Below are 17,815 nucleotides of genomic sequence, written 5' to 3'. Positions count from 1 at the left end.
CTCGCTGTAGGCCTGTTCTTATTTTTTAACGCCTAGGGGGCGATTAGTACTTTGCCCTATAACCTTTTTAAGTTTGTACTTTAATTAACTTGGTATTCACCGCGTAATAAATAATTAATTTAAGTAATCTATAAGATCCTTAATATTTTTGCCTATCACATTGCCTACTTTTTTGGGTAATCGGTTACAAACTTATTGCGCGGATCTAGTTCGAATGCTCGAAACTTAATAACACTACCAATCAGACGGTGACCTTCAAAGACACGTGTGTTAATTAGAAAAAATCGCTTGTAGAAAAATGAAACTGACATTTCGATGCAATCACGTGTACATAAATCGGCTTCCGGCTTACGTTTTTCTCTTTTGGATCCTCGGGAAAAGTTCCCTTTACGTTTATATAGTTAATCACAAAAGGCACGATAATCTTTCAACCAAATCCACAAGTACGCTGGCAATTCGACTCAAACGGAAACGGATGAAGTAACCTCTCCGTGTCTTTCTTGTTCCCCGGCTCTGGGGAATATTCTATTTTATACTCGACGAGCATCGAGCACGAACGATAAATAATTGACTATGAACTTAGGTTTACCTTTCCAACCCTTTCATCGGCATCGACCCTCTGGCGACTTTTTCGAAATACTTAGTTCGCCAAGAAACCGATGGCAAAGGGAGCGAGAGACGGTTGTCATTGTTACTTAGCACGTTGCTACTACCAGAAATGTAGTTGCAATCAACTCTAAAAGATTCCCATCGAAAATGGCAAGATTTCTTTAAACTATACAAAGTGTTAAGTTGGTAGAGCCCGCGCGATCTAATTATTTCCGACTCAATCCATCTTCATATTGATTTCCATCTGAATCAGGTTCTTTGCTGTAGGTTGATTTATAAAGTTTCCTCTTAACTTATTCCAATTTCGCAATATAAAGATTAGGTTAATACTGTTACCTCGTGTTTATCAAGCTCGCATTTGCCATAGATCTTTGAAACTTCCTGGGTAGGAAGGATTGGTAGCGGCAATATTTGAGGAGATAAAAGCATTGAATTTACTTTGGTATACTAGAAGCCATGGTTCGATGTGTTGTTGTGTGAGCACTTTTAAAATGGTTTTACCATAAGTTCAAAAGATATGTTCCATAAGTTTGTCACTGGTTACTGAGGGCTTGTCACGAAGTGACGTAGGTCCTAGATTCTCGTTAAACGACGCCTGTCGCCTGGTAAGGCGCTGTCAAAGGCTAATTAGTGTCATACTTATGGAACATATCTTATAAACTTTTGAGCGATATTTGTCAAGATAGTCGTAAATTCATGATTAAATGAAAGGTGAATAGTGTTAGAAGTTAGAAAGGCAAGTTTAGGTTTATTGAGATAATTGTGTCGACTCGGAGCTAGGTAATATTTTAGCTTTCCCAACTTGTCTATATTTACACTCGAATTACGGTTTAATTATTCGTAGTTCAATTTATATGAAAGAATCGATTTTATAGCACGAGATACAGTTAACCGTTTCTAAAATAAATTTTGAAAATTAAATTTTGCTAATTCACTTTACTTTAGAGAGACTGAAATTTTCAATTTTAATAAATTTTTCTTCTCGAGAAATATACAAATATACTTCTAATAATTCCTAATCAGGCAAAATTAAATTTCTCGTAGGAAATAATTAGAGAGGCGGGACATTTGCTTTATATATTATAAAAATCTCTGCCCCGGGAATTATAAATTAAGTTAGACGACGTAGAAAAAGTGAGTCGATAATTCATTTTCGACATTTTATTGTCTCGAGATTTTTGAGAAATATGGGGGAAGTAGAGTCTTGGATTTCCATCTATCGTCGTATAGAAAGTTGATGAATACAAATAGACTCCTGGTTTTGAGAAGAGTTAAGTCTGCATTCCCCAAAGGCCCCAAATAGTAGCTGCAAAAAAAGGACCTCTGAAACCAAAGACAAACAGAAATAACGGAGAGTGAAACAGAAAAAAGAACTTAGGCAATCGAACGGTTAACTAAGGGAAAACTGACTTATCAATAATAGGCCTAGCATGAATTACTTTTACCTGATCTGCACTTCGAACTTTATGGCTATTCTAACGTCGTTACTGGCTCAAAAGCAGAAATATTTTCAACTAGGGCTAAAGATAATCGTTATAAAATAGAGCTCTGATTCAAAGAACCGGTAGAGATTTAGAGAAAGCAAAAACCGGCGTTGTAAACATTACCGGACACTGAGTTAGGCCTTAATCCGTACACCATTTTTCCTCACATTCTGTCATTTTTATTTGCAATTGATGAAACGAAAATGCTCAAGAGTAACGCTCGCTTTATTCTCCTTTAAATGAGCATCATTTTGTCCGTCAGCACCATAAAAGGCGCTGCTCCTTATTTTTAGAGGTAAAATGTTGTACGTCTGATAATATTAGAATTTTGAACTGACCACGTCACGAAGAGAAAATCAAGCGGTAAAAATGCTCTACTGTCCAAGCTCTTTCTCTCATGCGCGAAAATATACTGGAGTGGAAACCGGATCATACACATAATTATAGTACGTAGGAATTTATGATTGGATAGAGCGGGAATGATGATGGCCCTACCGAAACGCTAAGCATGCTGGGAGGACTTTGTTGCCGTAGATGGGGATGCAAACTGCTGCGTTATAGGTATGGAGGTTTCGGCTCCATCCCTTTCTCCTTCATGATTTGATTCTGGACCACTTTTGCCCACTATTTTGAGAGCATCGAGCTCTTTTTATTGAAATGCTGACGGAACAGTTGCTGTATTCTTGCATCAAGAAATACGCGAAGCATATTTTTACCCATTTTTGGTCCTGGACCCCCTGAATATTTTGCGACGCTAGTTTTAAATCATAAATAAACATTACCACGAGTCTAGTAATCTTTATTTACGGTCTATTTAAAAGAAGAAAAATATTCTCTCCACTTTTTCCACGGTAACGCGTTGACTAAAGTTTGGCTCCAAGATTGGGCTTTTTCTTCTTTCCACAGAAAATTAAGATTTATACTTTCAAGTGTCCTACGTTTCCCTGTACTAGAATTTCCATTATTTATGGGCAAATGACTCCGGCCTTTTTCAGATGATATATAATCCTGAATTGTTTAGGAGGAATAACTTGGAAATTGGTTTTAATCTTCAATAATCGAGATTAAATTTTCGGTTAATTAAATAAAAATGAACTGTTATTTCTTCTTGGGTTTGCTTTATTTTCCTTATGGCTAAAAATGTAATAGGCCTGTATTAATTCTCTTCTTGGACACTGTTTTTAAGTTATGTTTGTAGTATTTTACGGATGACCCCTTAAATTTATTTTAAGAAATTGGAAGACAATGCCACTTCAATGAAGGGGTCATCCCTAAAACACTTCAAACATAACTTGAAAACGGAGTCCCTAAAGGCAAATTTTCGACTCGAAAATCGCCCAAAGAACATTCCCCTTAATTTCAGACAGACCTTTCAGAAACATCCTGTATATAAAATTAAATATTGTAGCAGACATATTTTAAGTTGAATGCACGAAAAATAAGGTTGTTTGTGAAACGTATTGATTATTTTCAAACTTTAAACCTCCTGGGGATTTGACAATGTTTAAAATAAATCCCTCTTTTAATATTTTAAGCTCGGATAGAATTTATCTTAAATTTCCGAGAAAATGGGAGGTGGGTATTTTTGAGAGAGAATTTCTTGTCAAACCTCTTTGACTGGTGACCCGGGCTCGCCTTGCCTCGCTCCTTCGACTCCCCAATCAGTGGAGATCTGTCGTTTATCAAGTTCGGGGAAAAAGAGACAAGGCGAGCTTTATCGAAAACAATAACTTGGTCGGGCTTCGTTGCTTTCATTTTCAACCATAACTAGACCCCGGGTTCGTGCTGTTTCTGCCAGCTTTAAACGGAGGCGGAAATGGCGAATGGAGGTGCATGGGTGTAGAGACATTTAAGAGTGAAAATATTGTAACTCTAAGTTAACCAATTTGGAAAACACGTTCAAACTATCGCAAACCTCCATATGGTTTTTCCTAATTACGCAAATTCGTTTTGGTATATACTGAAGTCTTACTGTTATAGCTTTAATCATAATTTAATAAGTATGACACTACCTTTACTTCGTAATGCTAGAAACCTACTGAGAGCTTGTTCGAGAACGACAAGCTAGAATTGACTAAACAATTGCTCATATCTTCATTAATATTGTCTATAAAATTTTCCATTTCAAGTATTCACACGAATAAATGTTCCCTTCAGGAAAAAAAATCGAACATGACCTTACAAATGTTTTCCCTCGTAATTAATATTTTCAGAAAATATCCTAGACTTTGAAAATTAAGCTTTGGTTCTGTTTAATTGTTGCAATTTAAAATTACATCTTTTTCGCTCTGAGACTGGAGGTTTTCCGCTTCCCTTCCGCCATTTATCCGACTTGGAATCGATTCTTTCGTCCAACTTTTGGAATGGTACGCTCTATTCCTCTTTTAAAACGGAAAAAAAAGAGCGGAAAAAACAAAAATAGATCTTCGTAAAGCGCGTCTCGGGCTCCCACACACAGAAAAAGGGATTGAACCCCCCAAAAAAACACAAGAAAAAAACCCCCAATATTATAGAAAAGAACATTGGATTGTTTTTTTTCTTTGGGGTATCTTTTCACTTTCTTCTTTATATTCTTATGGATAGATAGTGGTTTTGTTTGGCCCATTTCAACCGTTGTTTTAACCAGCTTCTGCCGATTATAATTTTCTATTTTCTTTTTTACTATATCGGTTACACAGACGGAAATCTAAGAGATGAACTCCTTTTTTTCCCTTTCATTGTTCAATTTCTTTTGAAGTTTATCGGATGGCACCAATAACACTTTATTTAGCTTCTAAGTTGCAATCCGAGATAAAGAAAGCTTGTCGTCAAGATCATTTTTCTCCCAATTCTATACTTTTTTGATCCTTGGTTTCAGAGTTATAGCAACGAAACGATTCTCGTAATCTTACTTTTTTACACTCGTGACTATTATGATACTTTTACTCTCATTTAAAAAAATGGATTTATTTATCAACCAAATAAAGAATTCAGCGTTTTTCTCGGAACGTTCTTCTCAAACTATACTTTCATAGTTCAAGAGCAGTTTGCGAAACAGCCAAAGCTGAGGCGAATGGATACTACACGTACAATTTCGAAAGTAGTCGTTGCAAACTTATCTAGAATAAGAGATGTAGGCTTATAATTTCGTTTGTTATCTCATTGTTTTTTTTCCCGACTTTCTTCAACTTCCCAATTATCGGTATATAGAAAGAGATATCCAATATTTATTTCTAGTGCAGGCAGAAATGTCTTTTATTTATGTTTAATTAAAGCTAGTCTGATATCATTTATTTTTCCAATAGACCCTATCCATATGTCTTTTGTTATTTTAGAAAGAGCCCCCCCCCCAAAAAAAGAGAGAACTGACTGGTTGCGATCAAAAGGAAAACCCTCAATACTTGGCTTCATGTCGTCTAGTACATAGAGACAAAGGCTTAAGTGACTTCTTTTTTATCTCTCGTAATACCAACCCTTTCATTGGTTCTATCTCAAAAACCAATCGACCTCAATCATAGTTGATCTTTCCTACGGTTGCATTCACTCGAATGTAATATTGATAAACCCCTGACTCCGTGCAATGTAATGAAATATATGAGATAATTTTAAATCCGTTTATTAGGATTACCATATATTTGAACAAATATGAAGAACGCCAGTGATTTTCATGTAAAGAGTCGAAGAAAGAAGGAAAATTTACGATGAACACACTTAGAAAGATAAAACCATGTGCTAACAGTAATCGAAAACAAGAAGTACAAAGTCGTTTTGCACTCCTTATTTTAAAATTCTCTTCACAAGCTTGTGGCGTAAGTTCATAAGATATGTTCCTAAGTTGGTGACTGGTTACTAAGAGCTTTTCATGAAGTGACTTGGCATCATAGATTCTCGTAAAGCGACGCCTGGTGAGGCGATGTCACAGGCTTAGTGCAGACTAAACAGGAAGATGGACTGCTAAACCGAGTGTAGTCAATTCTCGCTTGTTCTCGAACTAGCTCGAGCTGCAAGTCTCTAGCATTATGAAATATAGGTAGTGTCATACTTATGGAACATATCTTATAAACTTATGCTGGTGGTGATGTAATAAAATAAAATTCGAGTTCCATGGTACAAATAATGAAGTTAAGAAAAGCTCGTATGAAATATGTTTGTTCCAGTTGTTTATACGAAAACCTTTTCTTGTTTCGGAATTAGCTATACGGAGCGCAGCGGCTCTAACTCTGATTTTTCCCTCATCTTTTTCATCATGAATTATCCCAAAGCGAGCATTCTAACTCGAATAAAAAGTGAAACTAGTCAGGGAAGATTGAAAGTTTCGCGGTTCGGTCCGTTAAAACAACACCGTTTGTAACGGCTGGGTTTTTATCTATATTTCAACGATAATTGCTCCTACAGTCCAAAGTTGAAAAGCGTGTCATTCGATAGTGGTTTAAAATACACGATTTCTGGCTCCGTTAGCGTATTACTCTCCGCTGCGGAAATGACCATACGGGAACGTTGGAGCATAAGCGTAATAGGATGAAAAGAGGGCGCTAGAGCTACATTCTTAGCGCCTATAATCCTATCACTAAGTTGGGGCCGTGGTGGTCAACTCGCGGGTCTCCAATGTTATCTTTCCACTCGAGCGACCTCTAGACGTTTGAGCGGGTGCGGGCCCCTTGCCAAAATGGAAAAGAAGAAGAGGGCCCTTTTCTGCTTCTTGTATTTCGCAGCTTTTCCCTCTAGCGCGCCCCGCCCCGCCCCGCCACGATGCCTTTTCCTTTAACACTAAAAATGAGGGAAGAGATCTCGCTGCTGGGAGATTCGGGGCCAAAGAGCTAGACCAACAACGATGGGACATTCCTGTCTCAATAAGACGGAATAATAGTTTAACCTTAGCTAGGTCTCTAATGACTTCGTTCGAAATTAATTCGTCTTAACTTATTCTATAGTTTTTCTTTCTTTGAGACGTGTTGTTTTAACAATGTATTGAATATGACTATGTATATGCTATTATAGTATTTGGGGCATTCCATTCGATTTCGACCAGTGATGTCACCGTTGGTTAATCCATTTTTTCTATATATTAAAATTAAAAATTCTAAATATTATTTCAATATAATCTGCATATAAAATTGAACTCACTTCATCGATGTTGAAACCATTTGGGACACAAATTTCATACCGCTTAATTGATTTGAGTTTCCAAAGACTTCATTATTAGCTTTTACATGTTTATATTCCTTATTTTACGAGTTGTTTCATCTTACTTTACTTGTAACAGCCAAGATCCAAATAAATTAAAATGAATTTTAAATTAAAGTGCCTTAATTATAATTTACATATATATATAGCCTAAAACTATTTCGGAAATTGGATTTAAAATTGTTTCAACCGTGCCTCAGGAGTTTTTATTTATACTTATCCTTAGTGAATTATCATTGCCCTTAGATAGTTTAAGGTTGTTACTTTTAAGTCAGATTTAAGTTGAATTGATACCACGTTTAAAGTTAGGCTTCCCCTTGGGCTTTCGATGGATAAAGTGGAGTTGTAGCTTTAAACGAGTTAGCATTTCAACTCAATTCAGGCTACATACAGTACATTTCGTGCCAATTTCAAACAAAACTTTATTTTTATTTTTCTTTCCAAATATAGGTACCTACAGTTCTGGAAAAATATATAAAGGAGACCGTACAAAGCTCTAGGATATATGGTAATGGCGGTTTCTTACCTCGGAAAGTATTAAAAACCACGAAAGAATAAGGAGGAATGCCGATTCTTTTTTATATCTGAAAAAAACCAAGGCTTATTTTGTGGAGAAAAAAAATATAGAAAGGAAAATGGAAAATAATCATACGAAACCTGCATGAATACAAACTTTAAGAGAACGAAATAGAAATAAATATACGAACTGCTGCAAAAGATGAAAGAAGTATATATGACGAAAAAACATCGTTCAATCTTAATGCAAGGAGCACGAAGAAAACGGAGAAATATATAAAGTACCAAAGAATTCTTCCCACGCTATTGGTGGATGCATGGGTAAGCCGAAACATTTTCATTTTGGGTGAATGAGAATAAGGCACGCTGCTAAAGCACGGAAAGGTTTTGAAAACACAAAAATAGCTAGGTATGCTTGCATGTAAATAGGGAAGGTTTTAGTTTGAAAATATACAGGGTGTTTCTGCCATAAATTAAGGGGATGTTGTTTGGGCGTTTTTGAGTCGAAAATGTAACTTCTATCTAAATTTTGCCGTCCGGTCCACTGTTTTCGAGAAAAGATTGTCCAGAGTATTTTACGGGTGACCCCTTAAATTTAATTGGGAAGAAAGACAATGATTTCTAATTTATTAAAGGGGTTATTCCTAAAACACTCAAATCATATAACTCGAGAACAGTGTCCCTTGTGGCAAAATGGAGATAGAAGTTACATTTTCGACTCAAAACTGATCAAAGAACATTCCCCTTATTTTATGGCAGACTTATCAGAAACACCCTGTATACATATTTTATTTTTTGGTAGTAGTAGTATTATAGTTATAATATGCATCGGTCGGTAATCTTGGGATTTCGGGAGATTTCGTAGTAGGAAATCACAGAAAAAAAATGTTAAGGATTATGTCTGCGTTTTTGGCGTGCATATCAAAAACCAAGATTAGAATTTAGATAATCTTGAGTGCCATGATATGGTGCATTGGTTGCTGTAGTATAAGGTGCACAGTCGAATGCTTTTGAGAAATAATCGGTTTTTGAACTTTCTTAATTAGTTTACACTTCGGTACGTAATCAACCATTTCCGTTAATAACTGTTGTTTTTGACTAATAATAAGAGATTAAACAGTATAAATTTCTTCAATTTTCCTAAATATAACAATTAGATATTCGAAATATCCGAAAAATAATTTCCCTAATACTTCAAATTTTAGAGAGTACCTTGATTTCCTGGTGTCTAATTTTACAAGAGCCCCTGAGTGTTTTGCTAAAATCCCAAGTTAACCCTTATGTATTCCATGTCTTCAATATTTCCCATAATAACTCTGTATTTGTTTTGATATTCTCAGTATTTATTAAGCTAATTGGAAAAATAACCTTCCGGATAAAATCGAACTAAAACGTGAATCCCCTATAATATAGCAGCTACAAGTCCCCTTTATCGAAACTCTGAAATTGCATTTTAGCTGCACAGTTTCTGATCGAGTCTATAAGGAGCAAACTAGGAAAACTCTGGAATTGGACGGGACATAAACCGAGTTACGATATAGCGTGTATGTGCCAACGAGCCTGGAATAAGACTCTAGAGTCTATTTCCTGCTTGGGGGCTTGCTCAGGGTCTTCATTTCTCTTCCACCACCACCATCACCACCGGTGCGTTCTGGAAAGCAAACCGTGTTACTCCCCAAAGTTCGAATGATCTTCTCGGGTGACCTGTTGACACTGACCCTTCCCCTTGAAAGAAAAACGTATATAGAGTCTCAAGCCACCCCCATAGAGTGATATCCTTTTACGGAGGGTGCAAGTTGGATGGAGTAATAAGTAAAGCGGAGTTTTTATCCAAGCACTCTCTTACCTGATTTATCCCTTTCCTCCAATATTGCTTCATTTGGTTTCATTGAGTGAACGCCGAAGCGCGAAAACCCTTTGGCGTAATCATCTTCCTTTGCTAGAATCAAGAATTAACACGTTTTGTCCAAAAATATTAAACCATTGTAGCCTAACCATAAGACAATTGGGAATGGACTACAATATAAAATCAACATTATCCACCCAGTGTTTGAAGTATGTCATTAATTTAAAGGAGTTTAATGTGTAAGCAAACGATGCAATGTTTTTTATTAAAAATCGCGTGCTATGGTTTGTTGACCCACGTGACCTTGAAGTCATTCTAAAACATTGTTGTGACCCCTGGGGAGTGACGAAAGATTTTCATGAACCTCTCGTAAAACTTAATCGAATTTAACTGTGAAGAGTAAATGCTTAAGCAAACAATGAAATCATGTGTTCGATTTTTCCTTGACCCCGTGACCCCAAGGTCAAAAGTCAATGGTTTGTCACCCCGGGGGTAAAAACTATCTATCAATACCCTATTTGAAGTTCAAACGCTTACCAAATTTGGGGAGTTAATTGAGGACTTACAGCAGTATTTAGTCAATTACAAACAAACAAGAGGCAGATACAACCCAGTGTTACGACATTGTGGAATTGAATAAATTCATGTTTGGATGCTATAGCGTGAATTGGTCGAAGCTTGATCGAACACTCGTTCAATCAATGAAGAGAGAACCCATTTTTTCTTCCTTTTCTCCCCTCAGTATTATTCTATAGCTCCCTCGCTCTCTCGCAGGGGGCGTATGGAGTTCGTTTAGCGAATACTTGATGTATAAGATCTCCCCTATATACTTTTCCTCTTCCTTTTCTAGAAGATGAGCTTCCCCCTTTTCTGGGCCTAAACAGGAAACTTCATCAATAGCTCGTTATTCTACACCCTCCTATATATGCGCTAGACCTTTATTTTTTCATCCTGCCGTTGCGTGATACATCGCGCCATGCATTCACGGTCTCCTTCTGAGGGTTCAGTCAATTGATACGAAAATGAGCTTCCGTTTTATTTTTTTAGCCTGAAAATGTTGGTTATACCAGACGCTCATTAAGTAGAGAACTCTACAAGAGTTCTTCAAACCTTCAATAAAATCGAAGCGTTACAACTGAATTTTTCTGATAAGAACTTTTCCCGATCTTAAAACTGCGGGTCTTGATGACTTTTTAACGCGAATACTTAAATGGGTTTTTACTATTTTCTTGGGTGAATGAACACCGAATCCATATTCTAATTATCCGCATTTTTAAGATGATCAAATTGCTCGGCGCATTAAAAAACCGCAAGAACAAAGCGTAACGAAATATTTAAATGAGTTAGATTTTGCGTAGGTTAATGACTGTAAGTCTCCAATTATTCGATGACAGTTACCCCTTCATTAGACGATTATTTGCTTTTATACGTGCTTGGTTTTAAACAGTACAGGGTTTTCTTATTCTAGTTATGGGTAAAACTGAAGCGTATTTAGCGAGGAAAGCGACTTCACCGACGTGAACTTAAGATTTTAGTCTAGAGTTTGAATGGGCCTTTACTCTATTCAGTGATCTAGCGTTACACATCATTTCTCATGTTAAAACTTTCCTCTTTTCAAATATTTAACACGTCTGATAATGAGTGTAGGTTTAATCTCCCTTACTATTCCCGGCACAATACTTACCCTCTGAAGTTGAGCTGGGAATTCAAGCCTTTCAACCTCTTTAATTAAGCTACAATTTCCCATCTTGTATTTTCTCCCTCTTTCATCAGAAAAAAAAGGAGTGAACTAGGTTTTAAACGAGTTTTTCAATCCACCCACGTTGCTGTAAGGTTATATTGAAAGGCGATATATTACAACCGACAGCCACTTGACAAAGGGATTTTAAAAAGTATACACGTATATTTGTATCTGAAACATGGGTTATCTTATTTCTCCTAACTTGTAAACATACGGCGGAAAAGGGTTGGTGCGGTTTTAGGAAAATGCAGACGCTCTTGATCTTTTTTCTGTTTATCTGCATAGCATCATTCTAGCCCTCCCCTACGATCGGCTGATTTCACTCTTCCTTTTTTAATGAATATAGATGGACGTAGCAGGAGATTTTAATTAAGGTATCATTATAGTTTTGGGAAGAGGGAATGAAAAGCGAACTCTAGCCCGCCGGGTCGTAAGTAGCATTATGTTCAATAAGTGTGAAACCGTGGAAGGTTCCTTTCTATGTAATACAAAGTTCAATTGATCAGCAGAGAACTTATTGAACCTTGTCATTAGGACAGAGTAAAAAATTCGTTGGTGAAAAAATAGTAGCGTATTTCATTGAGTGCCTTACTAATTATGTTATGCTATTTATGGTCAGACTGTGTGGATAAAAATCTCCTATTGTCGGGAAAGACAATGACACCTACCTCCCATCCTATCTAGTAATTAGTTTCGTTCCAAGTTGCTAACGAGGCTATGCAAATGTATTGAATTCAAGTATCGTGATGTGATGTTTTGGCAAGTTAGTAATATTTTGAGGTGTCCTGTATCATATAAGTAAATTTGAATGAAGGCCTTTACAGATTATTCAGTATGTTTTTTCACAAACTCAATCAAAAGATTCAAGTCGTTAAAAAATTAAGTATTTTAAGTTTATGTGAGACTTTTTTCTCCAAAAAGACGGACTTGAGGTCATTTTGATTCTAAAATAGCGTATATCAACCTTTTCCATTCCGTAAATCATTCAAATTTTCATCGGATCTAAGCTTTGTCCTGGAATCAATAAGCGACAAATTGAAAATAGATGTGTTAGAATTACCATTGTAGCCGTGACCATTTCATTTCTTACACAGAGTGGCTTATCTATTTAAGACCAATATCCTCGAGTTTTCATCTAAATTTAAGAATCCGGATAAACTCTTTCACAGTTCAGTTGGGTGAGCGGAAAAAGCGGGAGATTATAAAAGCAATTGACTTCAAATATCTAAACCACCGTGAATATAGTAGCCTAGTAGTTAACTTATTATTCCCCTGTAAAGGTCGTGTTACTGCCATCGCAAGCTGAAGAAAAAGGGATAACAGTAAGGGGGTGGTGTGGGATGGAAGGATGGGTAAACGGGTAGAATCGGGTTGTTTTCTATATCTAATCGATTGGCTGCTAGGGCGCGAAGTGGGATTCCGCGGAATTAAAGAGACGCTTGGCGAAACAATAAGACCCCCGAGGTTAACGCTATGAATTTATTCTCAGTCTTCTTTCCCTCTTCCTGCAACCTTATTCTCTTTACATATCACTTCCATAAGGAAGTCTCTAGATCCCTTATTTATAGGGAACCGCCGCAAAAGTTTCGCTTAACCAAAATCAGAAGCTGATTAATTCAAGGTTTCGATTCTTTTAGTACCTACTGAAGCTCTACTACTACATCCTCAACTCTAGGCCTTAAACCACGAGTTAACTGAACTATAACTACGGGTCAATATACTTCTGCCGCGGTACTATGTTGTGTAGAATATGGAGTGTGCTTTGGACTCCCCCGAGCGTATACACGCGATCTCTGGAGTTGCATGCATATTGCTTCGTCCCATTTAAATTGACAGAATTTTATTCCCCTTCCCCCTCCTTTCTCATTTCTCGTTATAATTGTGCGGGAAGAAAACTTTAATTGAAATTACTGGTTTACTTTAGAGGCACTGGAATATTTACGCTTCATTTCTTAACAAATATACGGTTTCTTAAAGTATAGTGTTATTCAATAAAATTTTATTTTTCTCTTTAAATTTAACGAGGCACGTCCAATTTAACTCTCAAATTACTTTTATATTTGAAATTGAGTTTGAAGTCCTCTTTAGCTAATAGCCTTCAAACAAACTAATTTAAACTAAGGTGCAGCGCATGAAATCAAATCTGGTTTAAACTTTTATTAAAATTTCAGACTTCCAAGTGTTAGGAAATAAGTGGTAAAGTTATATTTTCTTTTGATAGTCTGAAGTTTTAGACTACCTTGTCTGAAATTCCGTTGCAATTAAATTGAATATTTATCAAGATATTTTAATTTATAATTTCATAAATTCACCTAAACTTCCTTAGACGGAAAGTTAAACGATTCTTCAAATTACGTCACATTCAATTACTCTCAAACTAAACCTACAGGCTTATAATTAAGTAAATTTCTCTGTATCATAATTAGAGCAAATTTGTGCTCCATTATTTAACAAACCACCATTATCTAAATTAACCTCGATTTGAATAATTGACCTCTAGTAATAATTATTCCTCGCTTAATTAGTCTGCACTATATCGAACTCCAAATAGTACTCCGATGTCTGTATTAGATAAATAAAATTTAAATTTATATTTTAACCTCGATCTTTTACCTTTTTAAGTTTTTATTCACAATAAAGGTCTAAAAAAACCTCAAAAGGTGAACAAATAAACTTAATTGGAGAAACGTTTCGCCATTTCGTTTCTTTTCTCTTTTTTAAATCTTGTTAGGAGGATGCTCCGTTATATAGAGCTCTCTCTTTTTTTATACCATCCTGGGTTTTATTTTAAATTCTAAAAATACTTTCACGGAATACTAAACGCCTTTTTTTTTAAAAAAAAAGTTGGCAGAGCAGAGAGAGATGCGGAAGATGAGAGGATAGAAATACGTTACTTGAAATGGTGCTCTTTATTCCATTCTAAAGAAAGAATTGAAGAAAGAATGAAGAAAAAAAATAAGGAAAAGATATAAGTAATGAAATTTGGTTCCCCTTTTTTATGCGGAATAAACCGGAGCTTCTCATTGATTTTCTTTGTCAAACTATAGTCCTCTTTATACCCAAGATATAGCTCGCAACCTGCTTCCTTTTTCTAAGTTTTTTTATTTCAGTTTTCAAACACGTGTAATGCTAGAATATTGTAACTTCAAATATTTCAAGTTTTTTTCGTAAATTCTATAGAGATATCGTTTACGTAATAATGGATTTTTGATCAGCGTGGGGGTTAGGCAGATAATGCACTGGTTTCTGTATTGTTCAAAGGTAGAACTCCACTGCAGGGTACTGTGGAAGTTTCAGGCTGATCACTGTCTGTGATCTAAATCATCATGCCTTTATCAAACTTTAAGCAAATGTCAAACCAATGATGCCCATGGTTAAAATTTAGACAGATCTCAGACCTTTGATCTCAATTTACGATACAGTGTTGTAAATTAGGCGTATTTCTGTTTTAAAATTAGGCATCTTCAAACTTACACGATCACCATTGAATCTATTCGATTGTACTGTGTCCACGTTTGTGTGTCTATGACAGTCTAGTTCTCGGTATGTCCTAAATTTCATTACGTCGTTTTTGCAGCCAGTTAGAAAGAAAGACAAAAATCTATAGAAAAGACGTAGTTTTCAGATACGGTAGGATTTATTTTTTCCCACTGGCTGGAAATCCGACTTAAACTCCTTCTGATTTTCAGAAAAGTCTGGGCGGTCGTGCGCTATACCATGGCCTTTCTTACAGATATTTTTTATTTACCGAATCCACTTTTTCCTTTTTTTCTAACAATGAATTAGTTTCGCTCTGAAAATTTCGATACGTCGCTCTATTTTTCAGAAAAGCGACTGTAGCTCCGCGTACATATAGGATTTTCTTTCGGCTGGAATTTTAAAACACACATTTTATAGCTGGAACAAGAGCCTAAAGGCACGTTTCATTTATTAACTAACGTTGCTCTTCAATGTTTTGTCGCATTCAGTACAAAAATGCTTATTTTATCAAACATCTTTATCATTTCTTCATCTTTAACATTGTAGATATCAACATGGTTTCAATTGATAAATTCATTATTTTAAACACACTTTTGATTAGAAAAGAATAAATTCTAGCCCGGAGGATCCCATTAACGCTTCAATTATTAGTTAAAACAAAGCCCTAATTCGACTTAACCTATAACTCGATAAATCAAGGCCTCTCACAACGAGCGAAATTAAGAAGGAATCATTACCAGTAATCTCCGGAAATAAAGAGAAAGAAGTACTATAGGATAAAAGAGCATTCGATAGAAGTAAGATAGTTCCCTTTTGCTTCTTAATTGAATTCGAACTCTTTCCGATATAAAGATTGGGAAACTACGAAATTCTCTATTAGAGCCTCGCAGGAGTTTCGCTACTTGGCAATCTAGAGAGGGTTGGACACGCTTGGAGTGGATAAAGAATACTGATAGCTAGCCCGGAACAGTATATATATGGAGTACGCTTGCTTGAGAGCTTGTTTAGCTCTACTAGGCCCTATTGTAAAGTTTCTAAACAGTACGAGGGGGAGGTGGAGGGGAAGGACTCCCTTTCGACGAATAATGGGAAGGACTCGGCGAAGAGATAAAAAATGTTACACCAACGAGAGGCTTTGCGACGCTGCTGGTGCCATAATCCAATCACTTTCTTAATGGCAAATCTCCTAGTGGACATAAAAGAGAGGTTTCCATCCCCCCATCAGTTCCCTACTCTTTTATACTTATAGGTGGCGCGTAAATCGATATTGCATCCCACTTCCCGCCTTAACTCTCCGCTCTTATAACCACGCATCGCCCCTATCCTTGAAGGGGGTGATAAAATATCTTAAAACTTTCTTTCAGAATGAAGATTGTCGAAGAATATTTCCAAAGGGGTTCGATGGTTTGTTATTGGCGCGGCTTGTACAAACATCACCCAAGAACTTGAAAGAGCTATATATTAATAACTTTAATACAAAAACGATTCTTAAAGGCGAAAAATACAAGGGGTTGTTTCAAGTATGGGGACCGAGAAAATCAAGGGATCTTTATTGTTTTCATATTTAAATTGGGCTTAACGTATACAAATCTTTGAGAAAAATCGTAACGAACTTAGTTTGAAACGTCAAGGGATCTAGATATACATTTAAAGGGATACTCCGGGCTAGAGTACTTTCTATTTTAATCGAAAGAGCTGTATAAAATAATGAATATATCAATTGGAACCACGTTTCTATCTGCAATATTAAAGAAAATGCAAGAAATTATGTTTCCGTAATGGACACTAAACGTTAGGATTTCTCGCGAAGCACTGGGAGTACCCGTATTGGTCGAATCCATCCGGTGGTAATAGGCGTCCAATAGGGGTACTTTCCAGTTCTTTGTGGGGAAACAGTAACGCGTAGTGTCCATTACGTGCCATTACGGAAACTTTCTGGTGTGTTCTTTAATATTCATTATTTTAAACGCTCTTTGGAAAATTCGAGGATGTTGTATCCCTTTATATCTTCGTCAAATACATTTTCAGTTGGAAATACGTTGTTTACGAAATTTCATCTTAATGAGGAATAGTGTTAGAGAAATCTGCATAATAAAAATCTTTTGTTATTTCACGTATATATATCTAGGAGAAGCTTTTATAATTTAGTAGTCGTAAATTAAATCAGAATAATGCTTAGAATTCTAGAGTAAATTAAGAAGGAGTAAAATACTAAGAGGAAAATGAATTTTTGGCAAGTTCTAGTGGAGATGCCAACCTCCATTGAGATTTTAGAGACTCTTTCCACAGAGAGACAAAACTTAATTGAACTATATTTCGCGAGTTCGATGGAACCTCAGCCGAAGTATTCTGAGAAATTAACACCGTTTCACCGAGTTGTTTCACCAATGTCGTTCATCGTATTCATTCATACTACTAAGCTCGATTAACTCTTGATAATATGAAAGCTTTTTGAGAAAATGGGTCACGAAATGTTTTGCAAAACAAATTCAAATATTAAAAAGGTGATTTATTTTAACAAAGCTTGTTTATAAACTGAAATATTTATGACTTCTAAATTGCATAACGGTATACGTATGTATGTATCGACCCTTTGATCCCATATATGAAAGATTTAGGGTTGAACATGTAAAACATCTCGAGTTAAGATGACTAGTCTCATTATCTTTTGGAAGACTTTATGGTCTATATAAAGTAGTACATTTTTTCCCCCCTAACAATTAAGCTAAGTGGATAAAATAGCTTCAACCGTTGATCGGTACGTCTTAATGGCGAAGAGTACAGTTTTTTTTCTAGCTCTGAACCACAAAACCTTGCTTGTACTTAAGCCTAACCGAAGTTTCTTCTTAAGCTTAATATCCTTACTACTCCTTTAATAATGGGGTAATTTTTCCACCGCTCGTTTAAGCTTGATCCCTATATATACTGTACTAAATTGTTCTTTCTTCAGGAGGATTGGGAAAAAGGGGTGGGTCT

At 36.1% G+C, this 17,815-nt stretch overlaps 1 protein-coding gene across 1 annotated transcript in view; it reads left to right on the top strand.

Annotated features, from left to right (window-relative positions):
- Positions 1-8,044: 8,044 nt before the first annotated feature.
- Positions 8,045-17,815, top strand: part of LOC149609967 (neuronal acetylcholine receptor subunit alpha-10-like) — an 83,036-nt gene continuing 73,265 nt past the window's right edge. The window contains exon 1 of the mRNA XM_089860050.1: positions 8,045-8,093. The gene's annotated coding sequence lies outside the window, so the exon portion shown is untranslated. The remainder of the gene's footprint in view (positions 8,094-17,815) is intronic.

The sequence above is a fragment of the Phalangium opilio genome, unplaced genomic scaffold (assembly GCF_054372755.1).
Source record: "Phalangium opilio isolate 3A_F unplaced genomic scaffold, DU_Popi_V2 ptg000344l_1, whole genome shotgun sequence".
In the NCBI taxonomy this organism is placed as follows: Eukaryota; Metazoa; Arthropoda; class Arachnida; order Opiliones; family Phalangiidae; genus Phalangium; species Phalangium opilio.
This window is presented reverse-complemented; position numbering and strand designations above follow the sequence as displayed.